The 23,202-nt window shown below is 43.0% G+C and overlaps 37 non-coding genes across 37 annotated transcripts; all 37 read right to left on the bottom strand.

Moving 5' to 3' along the window:
* Positions 1-344: 344 nt before the first annotated feature.
* On the bottom strand, positions 345-416 carry trnag-ucc (transfer RNA glycine (anticodon UCC)). Its single transcript has one exon. It is a non-coding gene; the product is annotated as a tRNA-Gly (tRNA).
* A 513-nt stretch (positions 417-929) lies between these two features.
* Positions 930-1,001, bottom strand: trnag-ucc (transfer RNA glycine (anticodon UCC)). The gene has a single exon. It is a non-coding gene; the product is annotated as a tRNA-Gly (tRNA).
* Positions 1,002-1,509: 508 nt separating this feature from the next.
* On the bottom strand, positions 1,510-1,581 carry trnag-ucc (transfer RNA glycine (anticodon UCC)). Its single transcript has one exon. It is a non-coding gene; the product is annotated as a tRNA-Gly (tRNA).
* A 517-nt stretch (positions 1,582-2,098) lies between these two features.
* trnag-ucc (transfer RNA glycine (anticodon UCC)) lies at positions 2,099-2,170 on the bottom strand. Its single transcript has one exon. It is a non-coding gene; the product is annotated as a tRNA-Gly (tRNA).
* Positions 2,171-2,684: 514 nt separating this feature from the next.
* On the bottom strand, positions 2,685-2,756 carry trnag-ucc (transfer RNA glycine (anticodon UCC)). The gene has a single exon. It is a non-coding gene; the product is annotated as a tRNA-Gly (tRNA).
* A 517-nt stretch (positions 2,757-3,273) lies between these two features.
* On the bottom strand, positions 3,274-3,345 carry trnag-ucc (transfer RNA glycine (anticodon UCC)). Its single transcript has one exon. It is a non-coding gene; the product is annotated as a tRNA-Gly (tRNA).
* A 1,102-nt stretch (positions 3,346-4,447) lies between these two features.
* Positions 4,448-4,519, bottom strand: trnag-ucc (transfer RNA glycine (anticodon UCC)). The gene has a single exon. It is a non-coding gene; the product is annotated as a tRNA-Gly (tRNA).
* A 517-nt stretch (positions 4,520-5,036) lies between these two features.
* On the bottom strand, positions 5,037-5,108 carry trnag-ucc (transfer RNA glycine (anticodon UCC)). The gene has a single exon. It is a non-coding gene; the product is annotated as a tRNA-Gly (tRNA).
* Positions 5,109-5,622: 514 nt separating this feature from the next.
* trnag-ucc (transfer RNA glycine (anticodon UCC)) lies at positions 5,623-5,694 on the bottom strand. The gene has a single exon. It is a non-coding gene; the product is annotated as a tRNA-Gly (tRNA).
* Positions 5,695-6,211: 517 nt separating this feature from the next.
* Positions 6,212-6,283, bottom strand: trnag-ucc (transfer RNA glycine (anticodon UCC)). The gene has a single exon. It is a non-coding gene; the product is annotated as a tRNA-Gly (tRNA).
* Positions 6,284-6,800: 517 nt separating this feature from the next.
* Positions 6,801-6,872, bottom strand: trnag-ucc (transfer RNA glycine (anticodon UCC)). Its single transcript has one exon. It is a non-coding gene; the product is annotated as a tRNA-Gly (tRNA).
* A 514-nt stretch (positions 6,873-7,386) lies between these two features.
* Positions 7,387-7,458, bottom strand: trnag-ucc (transfer RNA glycine (anticodon UCC)). Its single transcript has one exon. It is a non-coding gene; the product is annotated as a tRNA-Gly (tRNA).
* A 517-nt stretch (positions 7,459-7,975) lies between these two features.
* On the bottom strand, positions 7,976-8,047 carry trnag-ucc (transfer RNA glycine (anticodon UCC)). The gene has a single exon. It is a non-coding gene; the product is annotated as a tRNA-Gly (tRNA).
* Positions 8,048-8,560: 513 nt separating this feature from the next.
* trnag-ucc (transfer RNA glycine (anticodon UCC)) lies at positions 8,561-8,632 on the bottom strand. Its single transcript has one exon. It is a non-coding gene; the product is annotated as a tRNA-Gly (tRNA).
* Positions 8,633-9,140: 508 nt separating this feature from the next.
* trnag-ucc (transfer RNA glycine (anticodon UCC)) lies at positions 9,141-9,212 on the bottom strand. The gene has a single exon. It is a non-coding gene; the product is annotated as a tRNA-Gly (tRNA).
* Positions 9,213-9,729: 517 nt separating this feature from the next.
* trnag-ucc (transfer RNA glycine (anticodon UCC)) lies at positions 9,730-9,801 on the bottom strand. The gene has a single exon. It is a non-coding gene; the product is annotated as a tRNA-Gly (tRNA).
* Positions 9,802-10,315: 514 nt separating this feature from the next.
* trnag-ucc (transfer RNA glycine (anticodon UCC)) lies at positions 10,316-10,387 on the bottom strand. The gene has a single exon. It is a non-coding gene; the product is annotated as a tRNA-Gly (tRNA).
* A 517-nt stretch (positions 10,388-10,904) lies between these two features.
* On the bottom strand, positions 10,905-10,976 carry trnag-ucc (transfer RNA glycine (anticodon UCC)). The gene has a single exon. It is a non-coding gene; the product is annotated as a tRNA-Gly (tRNA).
* A 1,102-nt stretch (positions 10,977-12,078) lies between these two features.
* Positions 12,079-12,150, bottom strand: trnag-ucc (transfer RNA glycine (anticodon UCC)). Its single transcript has one exon. It is a non-coding gene; the product is annotated as a tRNA-Gly (tRNA).
* Positions 12,151-12,664: 514 nt separating this feature from the next.
* On the bottom strand, positions 12,665-12,736 carry trnag-ucc (transfer RNA glycine (anticodon UCC)). Its single transcript has one exon. It is a non-coding gene; the product is annotated as a tRNA-Gly (tRNA).
* A 517-nt stretch (positions 12,737-13,253) lies between these two features.
* On the bottom strand, positions 13,254-13,325 carry trnag-ucc (transfer RNA glycine (anticodon UCC)). Its single transcript has one exon. It is a non-coding gene; the product is annotated as a tRNA-Gly (tRNA).
* A 513-nt stretch (positions 13,326-13,838) lies between these two features.
* trnag-ucc (transfer RNA glycine (anticodon UCC)) lies at positions 13,839-13,910 on the bottom strand. The gene has a single exon. It is a non-coding gene; the product is annotated as a tRNA-Gly (tRNA).
* Positions 13,911-14,427: 517 nt separating this feature from the next.
* Positions 14,428-14,499, bottom strand: trnag-ucc (transfer RNA glycine (anticodon UCC)). The gene has a single exon. It is a non-coding gene; the product is annotated as a tRNA-Gly (tRNA).
* A 508-nt stretch (positions 14,500-15,007) lies between these two features.
* On the bottom strand, positions 15,008-15,079 carry trnag-ucc (transfer RNA glycine (anticodon UCC)). Its single transcript has one exon. It is a non-coding gene; the product is annotated as a tRNA-Gly (tRNA).
* Positions 15,080-15,593: 514 nt separating this feature from the next.
* Positions 15,594-15,665, bottom strand: trnag-ucc (transfer RNA glycine (anticodon UCC)). Its single transcript has one exon. It is a non-coding gene; the product is annotated as a tRNA-Gly (tRNA).
* A 514-nt stretch (positions 15,666-16,179) lies between these two features.
* Positions 16,180-16,251, bottom strand: trnag-ucc (transfer RNA glycine (anticodon UCC)). Its single transcript has one exon. It is a non-coding gene; the product is annotated as a tRNA-Gly (tRNA).
* Positions 16,252-16,764: 513 nt separating this feature from the next.
* Positions 16,765-16,836, bottom strand: trnag-ucc (transfer RNA glycine (anticodon UCC)). Its single transcript has one exon. It is a non-coding gene; the product is annotated as a tRNA-Gly (tRNA).
* A 517-nt stretch (positions 16,837-17,353) lies between these two features.
* Positions 17,354-17,425, bottom strand: trnag-ucc (transfer RNA glycine (anticodon UCC)). The gene has a single exon. It is a non-coding gene; the product is annotated as a tRNA-Gly (tRNA).
* A 516-nt stretch (positions 17,426-17,941) lies between these two features.
* On the bottom strand, positions 17,942-18,013 carry trnag-ucc (transfer RNA glycine (anticodon UCC)). Its single transcript has one exon. It is a non-coding gene; the product is annotated as a tRNA-Gly (tRNA).
* A 517-nt stretch (positions 18,014-18,530) lies between these two features.
* trnag-ucc (transfer RNA glycine (anticodon UCC)) lies at positions 18,531-18,602 on the bottom strand. Its single transcript has one exon. It is a non-coding gene; the product is annotated as a tRNA-Gly (tRNA).
* A 513-nt stretch (positions 18,603-19,115) lies between these two features.
* Positions 19,116-19,187, bottom strand: trnag-ucc (transfer RNA glycine (anticodon UCC)). Its single transcript has one exon. It is a non-coding gene; the product is annotated as a tRNA-Gly (tRNA).
* Positions 19,188-19,704: 517 nt separating this feature from the next.
* trnag-ucc (transfer RNA glycine (anticodon UCC)) lies at positions 19,705-19,776 on the bottom strand. Its single transcript has one exon. It is a non-coding gene; the product is annotated as a tRNA-Gly (tRNA).
* A 517-nt stretch (positions 19,777-20,293) lies between these two features.
* On the bottom strand, positions 20,294-20,365 carry trnag-ucc (transfer RNA glycine (anticodon UCC)). Its single transcript has one exon. It is a non-coding gene; the product is annotated as a tRNA-Gly (tRNA).
* A 513-nt stretch (positions 20,366-20,878) lies between these two features.
* On the bottom strand, positions 20,879-20,950 carry trnag-ucc (transfer RNA glycine (anticodon UCC)). The gene has a single exon. It is a non-coding gene; the product is annotated as a tRNA-Gly (tRNA).
* Positions 20,951-21,467: 517 nt separating this feature from the next.
* On the bottom strand, positions 21,468-21,539 carry trnag-ucc (transfer RNA glycine (anticodon UCC)). Its single transcript has one exon. It is a non-coding gene; the product is annotated as a tRNA-Gly (tRNA).
* A 517-nt stretch (positions 21,540-22,056) lies between these two features.
* Positions 22,057-22,128, bottom strand: trnag-ucc (transfer RNA glycine (anticodon UCC)). Its single transcript has one exon. It is a non-coding gene; the product is annotated as a tRNA-Gly (tRNA).
* Positions 22,129-22,645: 517 nt separating this feature from the next.
* trnag-ucc (transfer RNA glycine (anticodon UCC)) lies at positions 22,646-22,717 on the bottom strand. Its single transcript has one exon. It is a non-coding gene; the product is annotated as a tRNA-Gly (tRNA).
* Positions 22,718-23,202: the final 485 nt, after the last annotated feature.

Genomic DNA, 23,202 nt, shown 5'->3' with positions numbered 1-23,202 from the left:
TGGAACCTTGTCAACTAAGAGGTGCACGCTTCAAAATTCTTAAATTAAGAATTAAAATACCCGCCACATTGTTCCCAAGCTTGAATAGAAATCAAATGTGATAAGGAGAAAAGTCAGACAATGCAACTCCTGTCATCCACAAACTTTGACGTCCATAGAAGTCACCAAGTCTACTTAACAAGACACAAATTCAATCATCCACCAGACATTTTTGGCCGCGCAAGCACAGCCACATGCCAATCTCCAACCACTTTGTTATTAAAGACATTAACCCCAAAATGTTGAAAAAGATCAGCCACCTTGTCTATCCCATCAATTGACACATGACAACTAGCTTCATTGACTGCATTGGCTGGGAATCAAACCCAGGTCAACTGTTTGGAAGGCAGCTATGCTAGCCACTATACCACCAATGCACAAGTAGGTCTGATCATAATGACACAAAGTCGAGCAAACCGAAACGTGATTTGGCAGATGCGATTGAGTGATGACACATTTACTTTCGACCTTAACCAACAGGCCTGGTCTCTGGGTTCCATGGTGTAATGGTCAGCACTCTGGACTCTGAAACCAGTGTTCCAAGTCTCGGTGGAACCTTGTCAACTAAGAGGTGCACGCTTCAAAATTCTTAAATTAAGAATTAAAATACACACCACATTGTTCCCAAGCTTGAATAGAAATCAAATGTGATAAGGAGAAAAGTCAGACAATGCAACTCCTGTCATCCACAAACTTTGACGTCCATAGAAGTCACCAAGTCTACTTAACAAGACACAAATTCAATCATCCACCAGACATTTTTGGCCGCGCAAGCACAGCCACATGCCAATCTCCAACCACTTATTAAAGACATTAACCCCAAAATGTTGAAAAAGATCAGCCACCTTGTCTATCCCATCAATTGACACATGACAACTAGCTTCAACGACTGCATTGGCTGGGAATCGAACCCAGGTCAACTGCTTGGAAGGCAGCTATGCTAGCCACTATACCACCAATGCACAAATAGGTCTGTTCATAATGACACAAAGTCGAGCAAACCGAAACGTGATTTGGCAGATGCGATTGAGTGATGACACATTTACTTTCGACCTTAACCAACAGGCCTGGTCTCTGGGTTCCATGGTGTAATGGTCAGCACTCTGGACTCTGAAACCAGTGTTCCAAGTCTCGGTGGAACCTTGTCAACTAAGAGGTGCACGCTTCAATATTCTTAAATTAAGAATTAAAATACACACCACATTGTTCCCAAGCTTGAATAGAAATCAAATGTGATCAGGAGAAAAGTCAGACAATGCAACTCCTGTCGTCCACAAACTTTGACGTCCATAGAAGTCACCAAGTCTACTTAACAAGACACAAATTCAATCATCCACCAGACATTTTTGGCCGCGCAAGCACAGCCACATGCCAATCTCCAACCACTTTGTTATTAAAGACATTAACCCCAAAATGTTGAAAAAGATCAGCCACCTTGTCTATCCCATCAATTGACACATGACAACTAGCTTCATTGACTGGGAATCGAACCCAGGTCAACTGCTTGGAAGGCAGCTATGCTAGCCACTATACCACCAATGCACAAATAGGTCTGTTCATAATGACACAAAGTCGAGCAAACCGAAACGTGATTTGGCAGATGCGATTGAGTGATGACACATTTACTTTCGACCTTAACCAACAGGCCTGGTCTCTGGGTTCCATGGTGTAATGGTCAGCACTCTGGACTCTGAAACCAGTGTTCCAAGTCTCGGTGGAACCTTGTCAACTAAGAGGTGCACGCTTCAAAATTCTTAAATTAAGAATTAAAATACACACCACATTGTTCCCAAGCTTGAATAGAAATCAAATGTGATAAGGAGAAAAGTCAGACAATGCAACTCCTGTCATCCACAAACTTTGACGTCCATAGAAGTCACCAAGTCTACTTAACAAGACACAAATTCAATCATCCACCAGACATTTTTGGCCGCGCAAGCACAGCCACATGCCAATCTCCAACCACTTTGTTATTAAAGACATTAACCCCAAAATGTTGAAAAAGATCAGCCACCTTGTCTATCCCATCAATTGACACATGACAACTAGCTTCATTGACTGCATTGGCTGGGAATCGAACCCAGGTCAACTGCTTGGAAGGCAGCTATGCTAGCCACTATACCACCAATGCACAAATAGGTCTGTTCATAATGACACAAAGTCGAGCAAACCGAAACGTGATTTGGCAGATGCGATTGAGTGATGACACATTTACTTTCGACCTTAACCAACAGGCCTGGTCTCTGGGTTCCATGGTGTAATGGTCAGCACTCTGGACTCTGAAACCAGTGTTCCAAGTCTCGGTGGAACCTTGTCAACTAAGAGGTGCACGCTTCAAAATTCTTAAATTAAGAATTAAAATACACACCACATTGTTCCCAAGCTTGAATAGAAATCAAATGTGATAAGGAGAAAAGTCAGACAACGCAACTCCTGTCGTCCACAAACTTTGACGTCCATAGAAGTCACCAAGTCTACTTAACAAGACACAAATTCAATCATCCACCAGACATTTTTGGCTGCGCAAGCACAGCCACATGCCAATCTCCAACCACTGTTATTAAAGACATTAACCCCAAAATGTTGAAAAGATCAGCCACCTTGTCTATCCCATCAATTGACACATGACAACTAGCTTCAATGACTGCATTGGCTGGGAATCGAACCCAGGTCAACTGCTTGGAAGGCAGCTATGCTAGCCACTATACCACCAATGCACAAATAGGTCTGTTCATAATGACACAAAGTCGAGCAAACCGAAACGTGATTTGGCAGATGCGATTGAGTGATGACACATTTACTTTCGACCTTAACCAACAGGCCTGGTCTCTGGGTTCCATGGTGTAATGGTCAGCACTCTGGACTCTGAAACCAGTGTTCCAAGTCTCGGTGGAACCTTGTCAACTAAGAGGTGCACGCTTCAAAATTCTTAAATTAAGAATTAAAATACCCGCCACATTGTTCCCAAGCTTGAATAGAAATCAAATGTGATAAGGAGAAAAGTCAGACAATGCAACTCCTGTCATCCACAAACTTTGACGTCCATAGAAGTCACCAAGTCTACTTAACAAGACACAAATTCAATCATCCACCAGACATTTTTGGCCGCGCAAGCACAGCCACATGCCAATCTCCAACCACTTTGTTATTAAAGACATTAACCCCAAAATGTTGAAAAAGATCAGCCACCTTGTCTATCCCATCAATTGACACATGACAACTAGCTTCATTGACTGCATTGGCTGGGAATCAAACCCAGGTCAACTGTTTGGAAGGCAGCTATGCTAGCCACTATACCACCAATGCACAAGTAGGTCTGATCATAATGACACAAAGTCGAGCAAACCGAAACGTGATTTGGCAGATGCGATTGAGTGATGACACATTTACTTTCGACCTTAACCAACAGGCCTGGTCTCTGGGTTCCATGGTGTAATGGTCAGCACTCTGGACTCTGAAACCAGTGTTCCAAGTCTCGGTGGAACCTTGTCAACTAAGAGGTGCACGCTTCAATATTCTTAAATTAAGAATTAAAATACACACCACATTGTTCCCAAGCTTGAATAGAAATCAAATGTGATCAGGAGAAAAGTCAGACAATGCAACTCCTGTCGTCCACAAACTTTGACGTCCATAGAAGTCACCAAGTCTACTTAACAAGACACAAATTCAATCATCCACCAGACATTTTTGGCCGCGCAAGCACAGCCACATGCCAATCTCCAACCACTTTGTTATTAAAGACATTAACCCCAAAATGTTGAAAAAGATCAGCCACCTTGTCTATCCCATCAATTGACACATGACAACTAGCTTCATTGACTGCATTGGCTGGGAATCAAACCCAGATCAACTGTTTGGAAGGCAGCTATGCTAGCCACTATACCACCAATGCACAAGTAGGTCTGATCATAATGACACAAAGTCGAGCAAACCGAAACGTGATTTGGCAGATGCTATTGAGTGATGACACATTTACTTTCGACCTTAACCAACAGGCCTGGTCTCTGGGTTCCATGGTGTAATGGTCAGCACTCTGGACTCTGAAACCAGTGTTCCAAGTCTCGGTGGAACCTTGTCAACTAAGAGGTGCACGCTTCAAAATTCTTAAATTAAGAATTAAAATACACACCACATTGTTCCCAAGCTTGAATAGAAATCAAATGTGATAAGGAGAAAAGTCAGACAATGCAACTCCTGTCATCCACAAACTTTGACGTCCATAGAAGTCACCAAGTCTACTTAACAAGACACAAATTCAATCATCCACCAGACATTTTTGGCCGCGCAAGCACAGCCACATGCCAATCTCCAACCACTTATTAAAGACATTAACCCCAAAATGTTGAAAAAGATCAGCCACCTTGTCTATCCCATCAATTGACACATGACAACTAGCTTCAACGACTGCATTGGCTGGGAATCGAACCCAGGTCAACTGCTTGGAAGGCAGCTATGCTAGCCACTATACCACCAATGCACAAATAGGTCTGTTCATAATGACACAAAGTCGAGCAAACCGAAACGTGATTTGGCAGATGCGATTGAGTGATGACACATTTACTTTCGACCTTAACCAACAGGCCTGGTCTCTGGGTTCCATGGTGTAATGGTCAGCACTCTGGACTCTGAAACCAGTGTTCCAAGTCTCGGTGGAACCTTGTCAACTAAGAGGTGCACGCTTCAAAATTCTTAAATTAAGAATTAAAATACACACCACATTGTTCCCAAGCTTGAATAGAAATCAAATGTGATAAGGAGAAAAGTCAGACAATGCAACTCCTGTCATCCACAAACTTTGACGTCCATAGAAGTCACCAAGTCTACTTAACAAGACACAAATTCAATCATCCACCAGACATTTTTGGCCGCGCAAGCACAGCCACATGCCAATCTCCAACCACTTTGTTATTAAAGACATTAACCCCAAAATGTTGAAAAAGATCAGCCACCTTGTCTATCCCATCAATTGACACATGACAACTACCTTCATTGACTGCATTGGCTGGGAATCGAACCCAGGTCAACTGCTTGGAAGGCAGCTATGCTAGCCACTATACCACCAATGCACAAATAGGTCTGTTCATAATGACACAAAGTCGAGCAAACCGAAACGTGATTTGGCAGATGCGATTGAGTGATGACACATTTACTTTCGACCTTAACCAACAGGCCTGGTCTCTGGGTTCCATGGTGTAATGGTCAGCACTCTGGACTCTGAAACCAGTGTTCCAAGTCTCGGTGGAACCTTGTCAACTAAGAGGTGCACGCTTCAAAATTCTTAAATTAAGAATTAAAATACACACCACATTGTTCCCAAGCTTGAATAGAAATCAAATGTGATAAGGAGAAAAGTCAGACAACGCAACTCCTGTCGTCCACAAACTTTGACGTCCATAGAAGTCACCAAGTCTACTTAACAAGACACAAATTCAATCATCCACCAGACATTTTTGGCTGCGCAAGCACAGCCACATGCCAATCTCCAACCACTGTTATTAAAGACATTAACCCCAAAATGTTGAAAAGATCAGCCACCTTGTCTATCCCATCAATTGACACATGACAACTAGCTTCAATGACTGCATTGGCTGGGAATCGAACCCAGGTCAACTGCTTGGAAGGCAGCTATGCTAGCCACTATACCACCAATGCACAAATAGGTCTGTTCATAATGACACAAAGTCGAGCAAACCGAAACGTGATTTGGCAGATGCGATTGAGTGATGACACATTTACTTTCGACCTTAACCAACAGGCCTGGTCTCTGGGTTCCATGGTGTAATGGTCAGCACTCTGGACTCTGAAACCAGTGTTCCAAGTCTCGGTGGAACCTTGTCAACTAAGAGGTGCACGCTTCAAAATTCTTAAATTAAGAATTAAAATACCCGCCACATTGTTCCCAAGCTTGAATAGAAATCAAATGTGATAAGGAGAAAAGTCAGACAATGCAACTCCTGTCATCCACAAACTTTGACGTCCATAGAAGTCACCAAGTCTACTTAACAAGACACAAATTCAATCATCCACCAGACATTTTTGGCCGCGCAAGCACAGCCACATGCCAATCTCCAACCACTTTGTTATTAAAGACATTAACCCCAAAATGTTGAAAAAGATCAGCCACCTTGTCTATCCCATCAATTGACACATGACAACTAGCTTCATTGACTGCATTGGCTGGGAATCAAACCCAGGTCAACTGTTTGGAAGGCAGCTATGCTAGCCACTATACCACCAATGCACAAGTAGGTCTGATCATAATGACACAAAGTCGAGCAAACCGAAACGTGATTTGGCAGATGCGATTGAGTGATGACACATTTACTTTCGACCTTAACCAACAGGCCTGGTCTCTGGGTTCCATGGTGTAATGGTCAGCACTCTGGACTCTGAAACCAGTGTTCCAAGTCTCGGTGGAACCTTGTCAACTAAGAGGTGCACGCTTCAAAATTCTTAAATTAAGAATTAAAATACACACCACATTGTTCCCAAGCTTGAATAGAAATCAAATGTGATAAGGAGAAAAGTCAGACAATGCAACTCCTGTCATCCACAAACTTTGACGTCCATAGAAGTCACCAAGTCTACTTAACAAGACACAAATTCAATCATCCACCAGACATTTTTGGCCGCGCAAGCACAGCCACATGCCAATCTCCAACCACTTTGTTATTAAAGACATTAACCCCAAAATGTTGAAAAAGATCAGCCACCTTGTCTATCCCATCAATTGACACGTGACAACTAGCTTCAACGACTGCATTGGCTGGGAATCGAACCCAGGTCAACTGCTTGGAAGGCAGCTATGCTAGCCACTATACCACCAATGCACAAATAGGTCTGTTCATAATGACACAAAGTCGAGCAAACCGAAACGTGATTTGGCAGATGCGATTGAGTGATGACACATTTACTTTCGACCTTAACCAACAGGCCTGGTCTCTGGGTTCCATGGTGTAATGGTCAGCACTCTGGACTCTGAAACCAGTGTTCCAAGTCTCGGTGGAACCTTGTCAACTAAGAGGTGCACGCTTCAAAATTCTTAAATTAAGAATTAAAATACACACCACATTGTTCCCAAGCTTGAATAGAAATCAAATGTGATAAGGAGAAAAGTCAGACAACGCAACTCCTGTCGTCCACAAACTTTGACGTCCATAGAAGTCACCAAGTCTACTTAACAAGACACAAATTCAATCATCCACCAGACATTTTTGGCTGCGCAAGCACAGCCACATGCCAATCTCCAACCACTGTTATTAAAGACATTAACCCCAAAATGTTGAAAAGATCAGCCACCTTGTCTATCCCATCAATTGACACATGACAACTAGCTTCAATGACTGCATTGGCTGGGAATCGAACCCAGGTCAACTGCTTGGAAGGCAGCTATGCTAGCCACTATACCACCAATGCACAAATAGGTCTGTTCATAATGACACAAAGTCGAGCAAACCGAAACGTGATTTGGCAGATGCGATTGAGTGATGACACATTTACTTTCGACCTTAACCAACAGGCCTGGTCTCTGGGTTCCATGGTGTAATGGTCAGCACTCTGGACTCTGAAACCAGTGTTCCAAGTCTCGGTGGAACCTTGTCAACTAAGAGGTGCACGCTTCAAAATTCTTAAATTAAGAATTAAAATACCCGCCACATTGTTCCCAAGCTTGAATAGAAATCAAATGTGATAAGGAGAAAAGTCAGACAATGCAACTCCTGTCATCCACAAACTTTGACGTCCATAGAAGTCACCAAGTCTACTTAACAAGACACAAATTCAATCATCCACCAGACATTTTTGGCCGCGCAAGCACAGCCACATGCCAATCTCCAACCACTTTGTTATTAAAGACATTAACCCCAAAATGTTGAAAAAGATCAGCCACCTTGTCTATCCCATCAATTGACACATGACAACTAGCTTCATTGACTGCATTGGCTGGGAATCAAACCCAGGTCAACTGTTTGGAAGGCAGCTATGCTAGCCACTATACCACCAATGCACAAGTAGGTCTGATCATAATGACACAAAGTCGAGCAAACCGAAACGTGATTTGGCAGATGCGATTGAGTGATGACACATTTACTTTCGACCTTAACCAACAGGCCTGGTCTCTGGGTTCCATGGTGTAATGGTCAGCACTCTGGACTCTGAAACCAGTGTTCCAAGTCTCGGTGGAACCTTGTCAACTAAGAGGTGCACGCTTCAAAATTCTTAAATTAAGAATTAAAATACACACCACATTGTTCCCAAGCTTGAATAGAAATCAAATGTGATAAGGAGAAAAGTCAGACAATGCAACTCCTGTCATCCACAAACTTTGACGTCCATAGAAGTCACCAAGTCTACTTAACAAGACACAAATTCAATCATCCACCAGACATTTTTGGCCGCGCAAGCACAGCCACATGCCAATCTCCAACCACTTATTAAAGACATTAACCCCAAAATGTTGAAAAAGATCAGCCACCTTGTCTATCCCATCAATTGACACATGACAACTAGCTTCAACGACTGCATTGGCTGGGAATCGAACCCAGGTCAACTGCTTGGAAGGCAGCTATGCTAGCCACTATACCACCAATGCACAAATAGGTCTGTTCATAATGACACAAAGTCGAGCAAACCGAAACGTGATTTGGCAGATGCGATTGAGTGATGACACATTTACTTTCGACCTTAACCAACAGGCCTGGTCTCTGGGTTCCATGGTGTAATGGTCAGCACTCTGGACTCTGAAACCAGTGTTCCAAGTCTCGGTGGAACCTTGTCAACTAAGAGGTGCACGCTTCAATATTCTTAAATTAAGAATTAAAATACACACCACATTGTTCCCAAGCTTGAATAGAAATCAAATGTGATCAGGAGAAAAGTCAGACAATGCAACTCCTGTCGTCCACAAACTTTGACGTCCATAGAAGTCACCAAGTCTACTTAACAAGACACAAATTCAATCATCCACCAGACATTTTTGGCCGCGCAAGCACAGCCACATGCCAATCTCCAACCACTTTGTTATTAAAGACATTAACCCCAAAATGTTGAAAAAGATCAGCCACCTTGTCTATCCCATCAATTGACACATGACAACTAGCTTCATTGACTGGGAATCGAACCCAGGTCAACTGCTTGGAAGGCAGCTATGCTAGCCACTATACCACCAATGCACAAATAGGTCTGTTCATAATGACACAAAGTCGAGCAAACCGAAACGTGATTTGGCAGATGCGATTGAGTGATGACACATTTACTTTCGACCTTAACCAACAGGCCTGGTCTCTGGGTTCCATGGTGTAATGGTCAGCACTCTGGACTCTGAAACCAGTGTTCCAAGTCTCGGTGGAACCTTGTCAACTAAGAGGTGCACGCTTCAAAATTCTTAAATTAAGAATTAAAATACACACCACATTGTTCCCAAGCTTGAATAGAAATCAAATGTGATAAGGAGAAAAGTCAGACAATGCAACTCCTGTCATCCACAAACTTTGACGTCCATAGAAGTCACCAAGTCTACTTAACAAGACACAAATTCAATCATCCACCAGACATTTTTGGCCGCGCAAGCACAGCCACATGCCAATCTCCAACCACTTTGTTATTAAAGACATTAACCCCAAAATGTTGAAAAAGATCAGCCACCTTGTCTATCCCATCAATTGACACATGACAACTAGCTTCATTGACTGCATTGGCTGGGAATCGAACCCAGGTCAACTGCTTGGAAGGCAGCTATGCTAGCCACTATACCACCAATGCACAAATAGGTCTGTTCATAATGACACAAAGTCGAGCAAACCGAAACGTGATTTGGCAGATGCGATTGAGTGATGACACATTTACTTTCGACCTTAACCAACAGGCCTGGTCTCTGGGTTCCATGGTGTAATGGTCAGCACTCTGGACTCTGAAACCAGTGTTCCAAGTCTCGGTGGAACCTTGTCAACTAAGAGGTGCACGCTTCAAAATTCTTAAATTAAGAATTAAAATACACACCACATTGTTCCCAAGCTTGAATAGAAATCAAATGTGATAAGGAGAAAAGTCAGACAACGCAACTCCTGTCGTCCACAAACTTTGACGTCCATAGAAGTCACCAAGTCTACTTAACAAGACACAAATTCAATCATCCACCAGACATTTTTGGCTGCGCAAGCACAGCCACATGCCAATCTCCAACCACTGTTATTAAAGACATTAACCCCAAAATGTTGAAAAGATCAGCCACCTTGTCTATCCCATCAATTGACACATGACAACTAGCTTCAATGACTGCATTGGCTGGGAATCGAACCCAGGTCAACTGCTTGGAAGGCAGCTATGCTAGCCACTATACCACCAATGCACAAATAGGTCTGTTCATAATGACACAAAGTCGAGCAAACCGAAACGTGATTTGGCAGATGCGATTGAGTGATGACACATTTACTTTCGACCTTAACCAACAGGCCTGGTCTCTGGGTTCCATGGTGTAATGGTCAGCACTCTGGACTCTGAAACCAGTGTTCCAAGTCTCGGTGGAACCTTGTCAACTAAGAGGTGCACGCTTCAAAATTCTTAAATTAAGAATTAAAATACCCGCCACATTGTTCCCAAGCTTGAATAGAAATCAAATGTGATAAGGAGAAAAGTCAGACAATGCAACTCCTGTCATCCACAAACTTTGACGTCCATAGAAGTCACCAAGTCTACTTAACAAGACACAAATTCAATCATCCACCAGACATTTTTGGCCGCGCAAGCACAGCCACATGCCAATCTCCAACCACTTTGTTATTAAAGACATTAACCCCAAAATGTTGAAAAAGATCAGCCACCTTGTCTATCCCATCAATTGACACATGACAACTAGCTTCATTGACTGCATTGGCTGGGAATCAAACCCAGGTCAACTGTTTGGAAGGCAGCTATGCTAGCCACTATACCACCAATGCACAAGTAGGTCTGATCATAATGACACAAAGTCGAGCAAACCGAAACGTGATTTGGCAGATGCGATTGAGTGATGACACATTTACTTTCGACCTTAACCAACAGGCCTGGTCTCTGGGTTCCATGGTGTAATGGTCAGCACTCTGGACTCTGAAACCAGTGTTCCAAGTCTCGGTGGAACCTTGTCAACTAAGAGGTGCACGCTTCAATATTCTTAAATTAAGAATTAAAATACACACCACATTGTTCCCAAGCTTGAATAGAAATCAAATGTGATCAGGAGAAAAGTCAGACAATGCAACTCCTGTCGTCCACAAACTTTGACGTCCATAGAAGTCACCAAGTCTACTTAACAAGACACAAATTCAATCATCCACCAGACATTTTTGGCCGCGCAAGCACAGCCACATGCCAATCTCCAACCACTTTGTTATTAAAGACATTAACCCCAAAATGTTGAAAAAGATCAGCCACCTTGTCTATCCCATCAATTGACACATGACAACTAGCTTCATTGACTGCATTGGCTGGGAATCAAACCCAGATCAACTGTTTGGAAGGCAGCTATGCTAGCCACTATACCACCAATGCACAAGTAGGTCTGATCATAATGACACAAAGTCGAGCAAACCGAAACGTGATTTGGCAGATGCTATTGAGTGATGACACATTTACTTTCGACCTTAACCAACAGGCCTGGTCTCTGGGTTCCATGGTGTAATGGTCAGCACTCTGGACTCTGAAACCAGTGTTCCAAGTCTCGGTGGAACCTTGTCAACTAAGAGGTGCACGCTTCAAAATTCTTAAATTAAGAATTAAAATACACACCACATTGTTCCCAAGCTTGAATAGAAATCAAATGTGATAAGGAGAAAAGTCAGACAATGCAACTCCTGTCATCCACAAACTTTGACGTCCATAGAAGTCACCAAGTCTACTTAACAAGACACAAATTCAATCATCCACCAGACATTTTTGGCCGCGCAAGCACAGCCACATGCCAATCTCCAACCACTTATTAAAGACATTAACCCCAAAATGTTGAAAAAGATCAGCCACCTTGTCTATCCCATCAATTGACACATGACAACTAGCTTCAACGACTGCATTGGCTGGGAATCGAACCCAGGTCAACTGCTTGGAAGGCAGCTATGCTAGCCACTATACCACCAATGCACAAATAGGTCTGTTCATAATGACACAAAGTCGAGCAAACCGAAACGTGATTTGGCAGATGCGATTGAGTGATGACACATTTACTTTCGACCTTAACCAACAGGCCTGGTCTCTGGGTTCCATGGTGTAATGGTCAGCACTCTGGACTCTGAAACCAGTGTTCCAAGTCTCGGTGGAACCTTGTCAACTAAGAGGTGCACGCTTCAAAATTCTTAAATTAAGAATTAAAATACACACCACATTGTTCCCAAGCTTGAATAGAAATCAAATGTGATAAGGAGAAAAGTCAGACAACGCAACTCCTGTCGTCCACAAACTTTGACGTCCATAGAAGTCACCAAGTCTACTTAACAAGACACAAATTCAATCATCCACCAGACATTTTTGGCTGCGCAAGCACAGCCACATGCCAATCTCCAACCACTGTTATTAAAGACATTAACCCCAAAATGTTGAAAAGATCAGCCACCTTGTCTATCCCATCAATTGACACATGACAACTAGCTTCAATGACTGCATTGGCTGGGAATCGAACCCAGGTCAACTGCTTGGAAGGCAGCTATGCTAGCCACTATACCACCAATGCACAAATAGGTCTGTTCATAATGACACAAAGTCGAGCAAACCGAAACGTGATTTGGCAGATGCGATTGAGTGATGACACATTTACTTTCGACCTTAACCAACAGGCCTGGTCTCTGGGTTCCATGGTGTAATGGTCAGCACTCTGGACTCTGAAACCAGTGTTCCAAGTCTCGGTGGAACCTTGTCAACTAAGAGGTGCACGCTTCAAAATTCTTAAATTAAGAATTAAAATACCCGCCACATTGTTCCCAAGCTTGAATAGAAATCAAATGTGATAAGGAGAAAAGTCAGACAATGCAACTCCTGTCATCCACAAACTTTGACGTCCATAGAAGTCACCAAGTCTACTTAACAAGACACAAATTCAATCATCCACCAGACATTTTTGGCCGCGCAAGCACAGCCACATGCCAATCTCCAACCACTTTGTTATTAAAGACATTAACCCCAAAATGTTGAAAAAGATCAGCCACCTTGTCTATCCCATCAATTGACACATGACAACTAGCTTCATTGACTGCATTGGCTGGGAATCAAACCCAGGTCAACTGTTTGGAAGGCAGCTATGCTAGCCACTATACCACCAATGCACAAGTAGGTCTGATCATAATGACACAAAGTCGAGCAAACCGAAACGTGATTTGGCAGATGCGATTGAGTGATGACACATTTACTTTCGACCTTAACCAACAGGCCTGGTCTCTGGGTTCCATGGTGTAATGGTCAGCACTCTGGACTCTGAAACCAGTGTTCCAAGTCTCGGTGGAACCTTGTCAACTAAGAGGTGCACGCTTCAAAATTCTTAAATTAAGAATTAAAATACACACCACATTGTTCCCAAGCTTGAATAGAAATCAAATGTGATAAGGAGAAAAGTCAGACAATGCAACTCCTGTCATCCACAAACTTTGACGTCCATAGAAGTCACCAAGTCTACTTAACAAGACACAAATTCAATCATCCACCAGACATTTTTGGCCGCGCAAGCACAGCCACATGCCAATCTCCAACCACTTATTAAAGACATTAACCCCAAAATGTTGAAAAAGATCAGCCACCTTGTCTATCCCATCAATTGACACATGACAACTAGCTTCAACGACTGCATTGGCTGGGAATCGAACCCAGGTCAACTGCTTGGAAGGCAGCTATGCTAGCCACTATACCACCAATGCACAAATAGGTCTGTTCATAATGACACAAAGTCGAGCAAACCGAAACGTGATTTGGCAGATGCGATTGAGTGATGACACATTTACTTTCGACCTTAACCAACAGGCCTGGTCTCTGGGTTCCATGGTGTAATGGTCAGCACTCTGGACTCTGAAACCAGTGTTCCAAGTCTCGGTGGAACCTTGTCAACTAAGAGGTGCACGCTTCAATATTCTTAAATTAAGAATTAAAATACACACCACATTGTTCCCAAGCTTGAATAGAAATCAAATGTGATCAGGAGAAAAGTCAGACAATGCAACTCCTGTCGTCCACAAACTTTGACGTCCATAGAAGTCACCAAGTCTACTTAACAAGACACAAATTCAATCATCCACCAGACATTTTTGGCCGCGCAAGCACAGCCACATGCCAATCTCCAACCACTTTGTTATTAAAGACATTAACCCCAAAATGTTGAAAAAGATCAGCCACCTTGTCTATCCCATCAATTGACACGTGACAACTAGCTTCAACGACTGCATTGGCTGGGAATCGAACCCAGGTCAACTGCTTGGAAGGCAGCTATGCTAGCCACTATACCACCAATGCACAAATAGGTCTGTTCATAATGACACAAAGTCGAGCAAACCGAAACGTGATTTGGCAGATGCGATTGAGTGATGACACATTTACTTTCGACCTTAACCAACAGGCCTGGTCTCTGGGTTCCATGGTGTAATGGTCAGCACTCTGGACTCTGAAACCAGTGTTCCAAGTCTCGGTGGAACCTTGTCAACTAAGAGGTGCACGCTTCAAAATTCTTAAATTAAGAATTAAAATACACACCACATTGTTCCCAAGCTTGAATAGAAATCAAATGTGATCAGGAGAAAAGTCAGACAATGCAACTCCTGTCGTCCACAAACTTTGACGTCCATAGAAGTCACCAAGTCTACTTAACAAGACACAAATTCAATCATCCACCAGACATTTTTGGCCGCGCAAGCACAGCCACATGCCAATCTCCAACCACTTTGTTATTAAAGACATTAACCCCAAAATGTTGAAAAAGATCAGCCACCTTGTCTATCCCATCAATTGACACATGACAACTAGCTTCATTGACTGGGAATCGAACCCAGGTCAACTGCTTGGAAGGCAGCTATGCTAGCCACTATACCACCAATGCACAAATAGGTCTGTTCATAATGACACAAAGTCGAGCAAACCGAAACGTGATTTGGCAGATGCGATTGAGTGATGACACATTTACTTTCGACCTTAACCAACAGGCCTGGTCTCTGGGTTCCATGGTGTAATGGTCAGCACTCTGGACTCTGAAACCAGTGTTCCAAGTCTCGGTGGAACCTTGTCAACTAAGAGGTGCACGCTTCAAAATTCTTAAATTAAGAATTAAAATACACACCACATTGTTCCCAAGCTTGAATAGAAATCAAATGTGATAAGGAGAAAAGTCAGACAACGCAACTCCTGTCGTCCACAAACTTTGACGTCCATAGAAGTCACCAAGTCTACTTAACAAGACACAAATTCAATCATCCACCAGACATTTTTGGCCGCGCAAGCACAGCCACATGCCAATCTCCAACCACTGTTATTAAAGACATTAACCCCAAAATGTTGAAAAGATCAGCCACCTTGTCTATCCCATCAATTGACACATGACAACTAGCTTCAATGACTGCATTGGCTGGGAATCGAACCCAGGTCAACTGCTTGGAAGGCAGCTATGCTAGCCACTATACCACCAATGCACAAATAGGTCTGTTCATAATGACACAAAGTCGAGCAAACCGAAACGTGATTTGGCAGATGCGATTGAGTGATGACACATTTACTTTCGACCTTAACCAACAGGCCTGGTCTCTGGGTTCCATGGTGTAATGGTCAGCACTCTGGACTCTGAAACCAGTGTTCCAAGTCTCGGTGGAACCTTGTCAACTAAGAGGTGCACGCTTCAAAATTCTTAAATTAAGAATTAAAATACACACCACATTGTTCCCAAGCTTGAATAGAAATCAAATGTGATAAGGAGAAAAGTCAGACAACGCAACTCCTGTCGTCCACAAACTTTGACGTCCATAGAAGTCACCAAGTCTACTTAACAAGACACAAATTCAATCATCCACCAGACATTTTTGGCCGCGCAAGCACAGCCACATGCCAATCTCCAACCACTGTTATTAAAGACATTAACCCCAAAATGTTGAAAAGATCAGCCACCTTGTCTATCCCATCAATTGACACATGACAACTAGCTTCAATGACTGCATTGGCTGGGAATCGAACCCAGGTCAACTGCTTGGAAGGCAGCTATGCTAGCCACTATACCACCAATGCACAAATAGGTCTGTTCATAATGACACAAAGTCCAGCAAACCGAAACGTGATTTGGCAGATGCGATTGAGTGATGACACATTTACTTTCGACCTTAACCAACAGGCCTGGTCTCTGGGTTCCATGGTGTAATGGTCAGCACTCTGGACTCTGAAACCAGTGTTCCAAGTCTCGGTGGAACCTTGTCAACTAAGAGGTGCACGCTTCAAAATTCTTAAATTAAGAATTAAAATACCCGCCACATTGTTCCCAAGCTTGAATAGAAATCAAATGTGATAAGGAGAAAAGTCAGACAATGCAACTCCTGTCATCCACAAACTTTGACGTCCATAGAAGTCACCAAGTCTACTTAACAAGACACAAATTCAATCATCCACCAGACATTTTTGGCCGCGCAAGCACAGCCACATGCCAATCTCCAACCACTTATTAAAGACATTAACCCCAAAATGTTGAAAAAGATCAGCCACCTTGTCTATCCCATCAATTGACACATGACAACTAGCTTCAATGACTGCATTGGCTGGGAATCGAACCCAGGTCAACTGCTTGGAAGGCAGCTATGCTAGCCACTATACCACCAATGCACAAATAGGTCTGTTCATAATGACACAAAGTCCAGCAAACCGAAACGTGATTTGGCAGATGCGATTGAGTGATGACACATTTACTTTCGACCTTAACCAACAGGCCTGGTCTCTGGGTTCCATGGTGTAATGGTCAGCACCCTGGACTCTGAAACCAGTGTTCCAAGTCTCGGTGGAACCTTGTAAATTAAGGGGTGCACGCTTCAAAGTTCTTAAATTAAGAATTAAAATACCCGCCACATTGTTCCCAAGCTTGAATAGAAATCAAATGTGATAAGGAGAAAAGTCAGACAATGCAACTCCTGTCATCCACAAACTTTGACGTCCATAGAAGTCACCAAGTCTACTTAACAAGACACAAATTCAATCATCCACCAGACATTTTTGGCCGCGCAAGCACAGCCACATGCCAATCTCCAACCACTTTGTTATTAAAGACATTAACCCCAAAATGTTGAAAAAGATCAGCCACCTTGTCTATCCCATCAATTGACACATGACAACTAGCTTCAACGATTGCATTGGCTGGGAATCGAACCCAGGTCAACTGCTTGGAAGGCAGCTATGCTAGCCACTATACCACCAATGCACAAATAGGTCTGTTCATAATGACACAAAGTCGAGCAAACCGAAACGTGATTTGGCAGATGCGATTGAGTGATGACACATTTACTTTCGACCTTAACCAACAGGCCTGGTCTCTGGGTTCCATGGTGTAATGGTCAGCACTCTGGACTCTGAAACCAGTGTTCCAAGTCTCGGTGGAACCTTGTCAACTAAGAGGTGCACGCTTCAAAATTCTTAAATTAAGAATTAAAATACACACCACATTGTTCCCAAGCTTGAATAGAAATCAAATGTGATAAGGAGAAAATCAGACAATGCAACTCCTGTCATCCACAAACTTTGACGTCCATAGAAGTCACCAAGTCTACTTAACAAGACACAAATTCAATCATCCACCAGACATTTTTGGCCGCGCAAGCACAGCCACATGCCAATCTCCAACCACTTTGTTATTAAAGACATTAACCCCAAAATGTTGAAAAAGATCAGCCACCTTGTCTATCCCATCAATTGACACATGACAACTAGCTTCATTGACTGCATTGGCTGGGAATCGAACCCAGGTCAACTGTTTGGAAGGCAGCTATGCTAGCCACTATACCACCAATGCACAAGTAGGTCTGATCATAATGACACAAAGTCGAGCAAACCGAAACGTGATTTGGCAGATGCGATTGAGTGATGACACATTTACTTTCGACCTTAACCAACAGGCCTGGTCTCTGGGTTCCATGGTGTAATGGTCAGCACTCTGGACTCTGAAACCAGTGTTCCAAGTCTCGGTGGAACCTTGTCAACTAAGAGGTGCACGCTTCAAAATTCTTAAATTAAGAATTAAAATACCCGCCACATTGTTCCCAAGCTTGAATAGAAATCAAATGTGATAAGGAGAAAAGTCAGACAATGCAACTCCTGTCATCCACAAACTTTGACGTCCATAGAAGTCACCAAGTCTACTTAACAAGACACAAATTCAATCATCCACCAGACATTTTTGGCCGCGCAAGCACAGCCACATGCCAATCTCCAACCACTTTGTTATTAAAGACATTAACCCCAAAATGTTGAAAAAGATCAGCCACCTTGTCTATCCCATCAATTGACACATGACAACTAGCTTCATTGACTGCATTGGCTGGGAATCAAACCCAGGTCAACTGTTTGGAAGGCAGCTATGCTAGCCACTATACCACCAATGCACAAGTAGGTCTGATCATAATGACACAAAGTCGAGCAAACCGAAACGTGATTTGGCAGATGCGATTGAGTGATGACACATTTACTTTCGACCTTAACCAACAGGCCTGGTCTCTGGGTTCCATGGTGTAATGGTCAGCACTCTGGACTCTGAAACCAGTGTTCCAAGTCTCGGTGGAACCTTGTCAACTAAGAGGTGCACGCTTCAAAATTCTTAAATTAAGAATTAAAATACACACCACATTGTTCCCAAGCTTGAATAGAAATCAAATGTGATAAGGAGAAAAGTCAGACAATGCAACTCCTGTCATCCACAAACTTTGACGTCCATAGAAGTCACCAAGTCTACTTAACAAGACACAAATTCAATCATCCACCAGACATTTTTGGCCGCGCAAGCACAGCCACATGCCAATCTCCAACCACTTATTAAAGACATTAACCCCAAAATGTTGAAAAAGATCAGCCACCTTGTCTATCCCATCAATTGACACATGACAACTAGCTTCAACGACTGCATTGGCTGGGAATCGAACCCAGGTCAACTGCTTGGAAGGCAGCTATGCTAGCCACTATACCACCAATGCACAAATAGGTCTGTTCATAATGACACAAAGTCCAGCAAACCGAAACGTGATTTGGCAGATGCGATTGAGTGATGACACATTTACTTTCGACCTTAACCAACAGGCCTGGTCTCTGGGTTCCATGGTGTAATGGTCAGCACTCTGGACTCTGAAACCAGTGTTCCAAGTCTCGGTGGAACCTTGTCAACTAAGAGGTGCACGCTTCAAAATTCTTAAATTAAGAATTAAAATACACACCACATTGTTCCCAAGCTTGAATAGAAATCAAATGTGATAAGGAGAAAAGTCAGACAATGCAACTCCTGTCATCCACAAACTTTGACGTCCATAGAAGTCACCAAGTCTACTTAACAAGACACAAATTCAATCATCCACCAGACATTTTTGGCCGCGCAAGCACAGCCACATGCCAATCTCCAACCACTTTGTTATTAAAGACATTAACCCCAAAATGTTGAAAAAGATCAGCCACCTTGTCTATCCCATCAATTGACACATGACAACTAGCTTCATTGACTGCATTGGCTGGGAATCGAACCCAGGTCAACTGCTTGGAAGGCAGCTATGCTAGCCACTATACCACCAATGCACAAATAGGTCTGTTCATAATGACACAAAGTCGAGCAAACCGAAACGTGATTTGGCAGATGCGATTGAGTGATGACACATTTACTTTCGACCTTAACCAACAGGCCTGGTCTCTGGGTTCCATGGTGTAATGGTCAGCACTCTGGACTCTGAAACCAGTGTTCCAAGTCTCGGTGGAACCTTGTCAACTAAGAGGTGCACGCTTCAAAATTCTTAAATTAAGAATTAAAATACACACCACATTGTTCCCAAGCTTGAATAGAAATCAAATGTGATAAGGAGAAAAGTCAGACAATGCAACTCCTGTCATCCACAAACTTTGACGTCCATAGAAGTCACCAAGTCTACTTAACAAGACACAAATTCAATCATCCACCAGACATTTTTGGCCGCGCAAGCACAGCCACATGCCAATCTCCAACCACTTTGTTATTAAAGACATTAACCCCAAAATGTTGAAAAAGATCAGCCACCTTGTCTATCCCATCAATTGACACATGACAACTAGCTTCATTGACTGCATTGGCTGGGAATCGAACCCAGGTCAACTGCTTGGAAGGCAGCTATGCTAGCCACTATACCACCAATGCACAAATAGGTCTGTTCATAATGACACAAAGTCGAGCAAACCGAAACGTGATTTGGCAGATGCGATTGAGTGATGACACATTTACTTTCGACCTTAACCAACAGGCCTGGTCTCTGGGTTCCATGGTGTAATGGTCAGCACTCTGGACTCTGAAACCAGTGTTCCAAGTCTCGGTGGAACCTTGTCAACTAAGAGGTGCACGCTTCAAAATTCTTAAATTAAGAATTAAAATAGACACCACATTGTTCCCAAGCTTGAATAGAAATCAAATGTGATAAGGAGAAAAGTCAGACAATGCAACTCCTGTCATCCACAAACTTTGACGTCCATAGAAGTCACCAAGTCTACTTAACAAGACACAAATTCAATCATCCACCAGACATTTTTGGCCGCGCAAGCACAGCCACATGCCAATCTCCAACCACTTATTAAAGACATTAACCCCAAAATGTTGAAAAAGATCAGCCACCTTGTCTATCCCATCAATTGACACATGACAACTAGCTTCAACGACTGCATTGGCTGGGAATCGAACCCAGGTCAACTGCTTGGAAGGCAGCTATGCTAGCCACTATACCACCAATGCACAAATAGGTCTGTTCATAATGACACAAAGTCGAGCAAACCGAAACGTGATTTGGCAGATGCGATTGAGTGATGACACATTTACTTTCGACCTTAACCAACAGGCCTGGTCTCTGGGTTCCATGGTGTAATGGTCAGCACTCTGGACTCTGAAACCAGTGTTCCAAGTCTCGGTGGAACCTTGTCAACTAAGAGGTGCACGCTTCAAAATTCTTAAATTAAGAATTAAAATACACACCACATTGTTCCCAAGCTTGAATAGAAATCAAATGTGATAAGGAGAAAAGTCAGACAATGCAACTCCTGTCGTCCACAAACTTTGACGTCCATAGAAGTCACCAAGTCTACTTAACAAGACACAAATTCAATCATCCACCAGACATTTTTGGCCGCGCAAGCACAGCCACATGCCAATCTCCAACCACTTTGTTATTAAAGACATTAACCCCAAAATGTTGAAAAAGATCAGCCACCTTGTCTATCCCATCAATTGACACATGACAACTAGCTTCATTGACTGCATTGGCTGGGAATCGAACCCAGGTCAACTGCTTGGAAGGCAGCTATGCTAGCCACTATACCACCAATGCACAAATAGGTCTGTTCATAATGACACAAAGTCGAGCAAACCGAAACGTGATTTGGCAGATGCGATTGAGTGATGACACATTTACTTTCGACCTTAACCAACAGGCCTGGTCTCTGGGTTCCATGGTGTAATGGTCAGCACTCTGGACTCTGAAACCAGTGTTCCAAGTCTCGGTGGAACCTTGTCAACTAAGAGGTGCACGCTTCAAAATTCTTAAATTAAGAATTAAAATACACACCACATTGTTCCCAAGCTTGAATAGAAATCAAATGTGATAAGGAGAAAAGTCAGACAATGCAACTCCTGTCATCCACAAACTTTGACGTCCATAGAAGTCACCAAGTCTACTTAACAAGACACAAATTCAATCATCCACCAGACATTTTTGGCCGCGCAAGCACAGCCACATGCCAATCTCCAACCACTTTGTTATTAAAGACATTAACCCCAAAATGTTGAAAAAGATCAACCACCTTGTCTATCCCATCAATTGACACATGACAACTAGCTTCATTGACTGCATTGGCTGGGAATCGAACCCAGGTCAACTGTTTGGAAGGCAGCTATGCTAGCCACTATACCACCAATGCACAAGTAGGTCTGATCATAATGACACAAAGTCGAGCAAACCGAAACGTGATTTGGCAGATGCGATTGAGTGATGACACATTTACTTTCGACCTTAACCAACAGGCCTGGTCTCTGGGTTCCATGGTGTAATGGTCAGCACTCTGGACTCTGAAACCAGTGTTCCAAGTCTCGGTGGAACCTTGTCAACTAAGAGGTGCACGCTTCAAAATTCTTAAATTAAGAATTAAAATACACACCACATTGTTCCCAAGCTTGAATAGAAATCAAATGTGATCAGGAGAAAAGTCAGACAATGCAACTCCTGTCGTCCACAAACTTTGACGTCCATAGAAGTCACCAAGTCTACTTAACAAGACACAAATTCAATCATCCACCAGACATTTTTGGCCGCGCAAGCACAGCCACATGCCAATCTCCAACCACTTTGTTATTAAAGACATTAACCCCAAAATGTTGAAAAAGATCAGCCACCTTGTCTATCCCATCAATTGACACATGACAACTAGCTTCATTGACTGCATTGGCTGGGAATCGAACCCAGGTCAACTGCTTGGAAGGCAGCTATGCTAGCCACTATACCACCAATGCACAAATAGGTCTGTTCATAATGACACAAAGTCGAGCAAACCGAAACGTGATTTGGCAGATGCGATTGAGTGATGACACATTTACTTTCGACCTTAACCAACAGGCCTGGTCTCTGGGTTCCATGGTGTAATGGTCAGCACCCTGGACTCTGAAACCAGTGTTCCAAGTCTCGGTGGAACCTTGTAAATTAAGGGGTGCACGCTTCAAAGTTCTTAAATTAAGAATTAAAATACCCGCCACATTGTTCCCAAGCTTGAATAGAAATCAAATGTGATAAGGAGAAAAGTCAGACAATGCAACTCCTGTCATCCAAAAACTTTGACGTCCATAGAAGTCACCAAGTCTACTTAACAAGACACAAATTCAATCATCCACCAGACATTTTTGGCCGCGCAAGCACAGCCACATGCCAATCTCCAACCACTTTGTTATTAAAGACATTAACCCCAAAATGTTGAAAAAGATCAGCCACCTTGTCTATCCCA

The sequence above is a fragment of the Anarhichas minor genome, unplaced genomic scaffold (genome assembly GCF_050575085.1).
Source record: "Anarhichas minor isolate MPS153535 unplaced genomic scaffold, ASM5057508v1 ptg000005l, whole genome shotgun sequence".
NCBI classification, from domain to species: Eukaryota; Metazoa; Chordata; class Actinopteri; order Perciformes; family Anarhichadidae; genus Anarhichas; species Anarhichas minor.
Note: the sequence above shows the minus strand (reverse complement) of the source record. Positions and strands in the feature narration are given on the sequence as shown.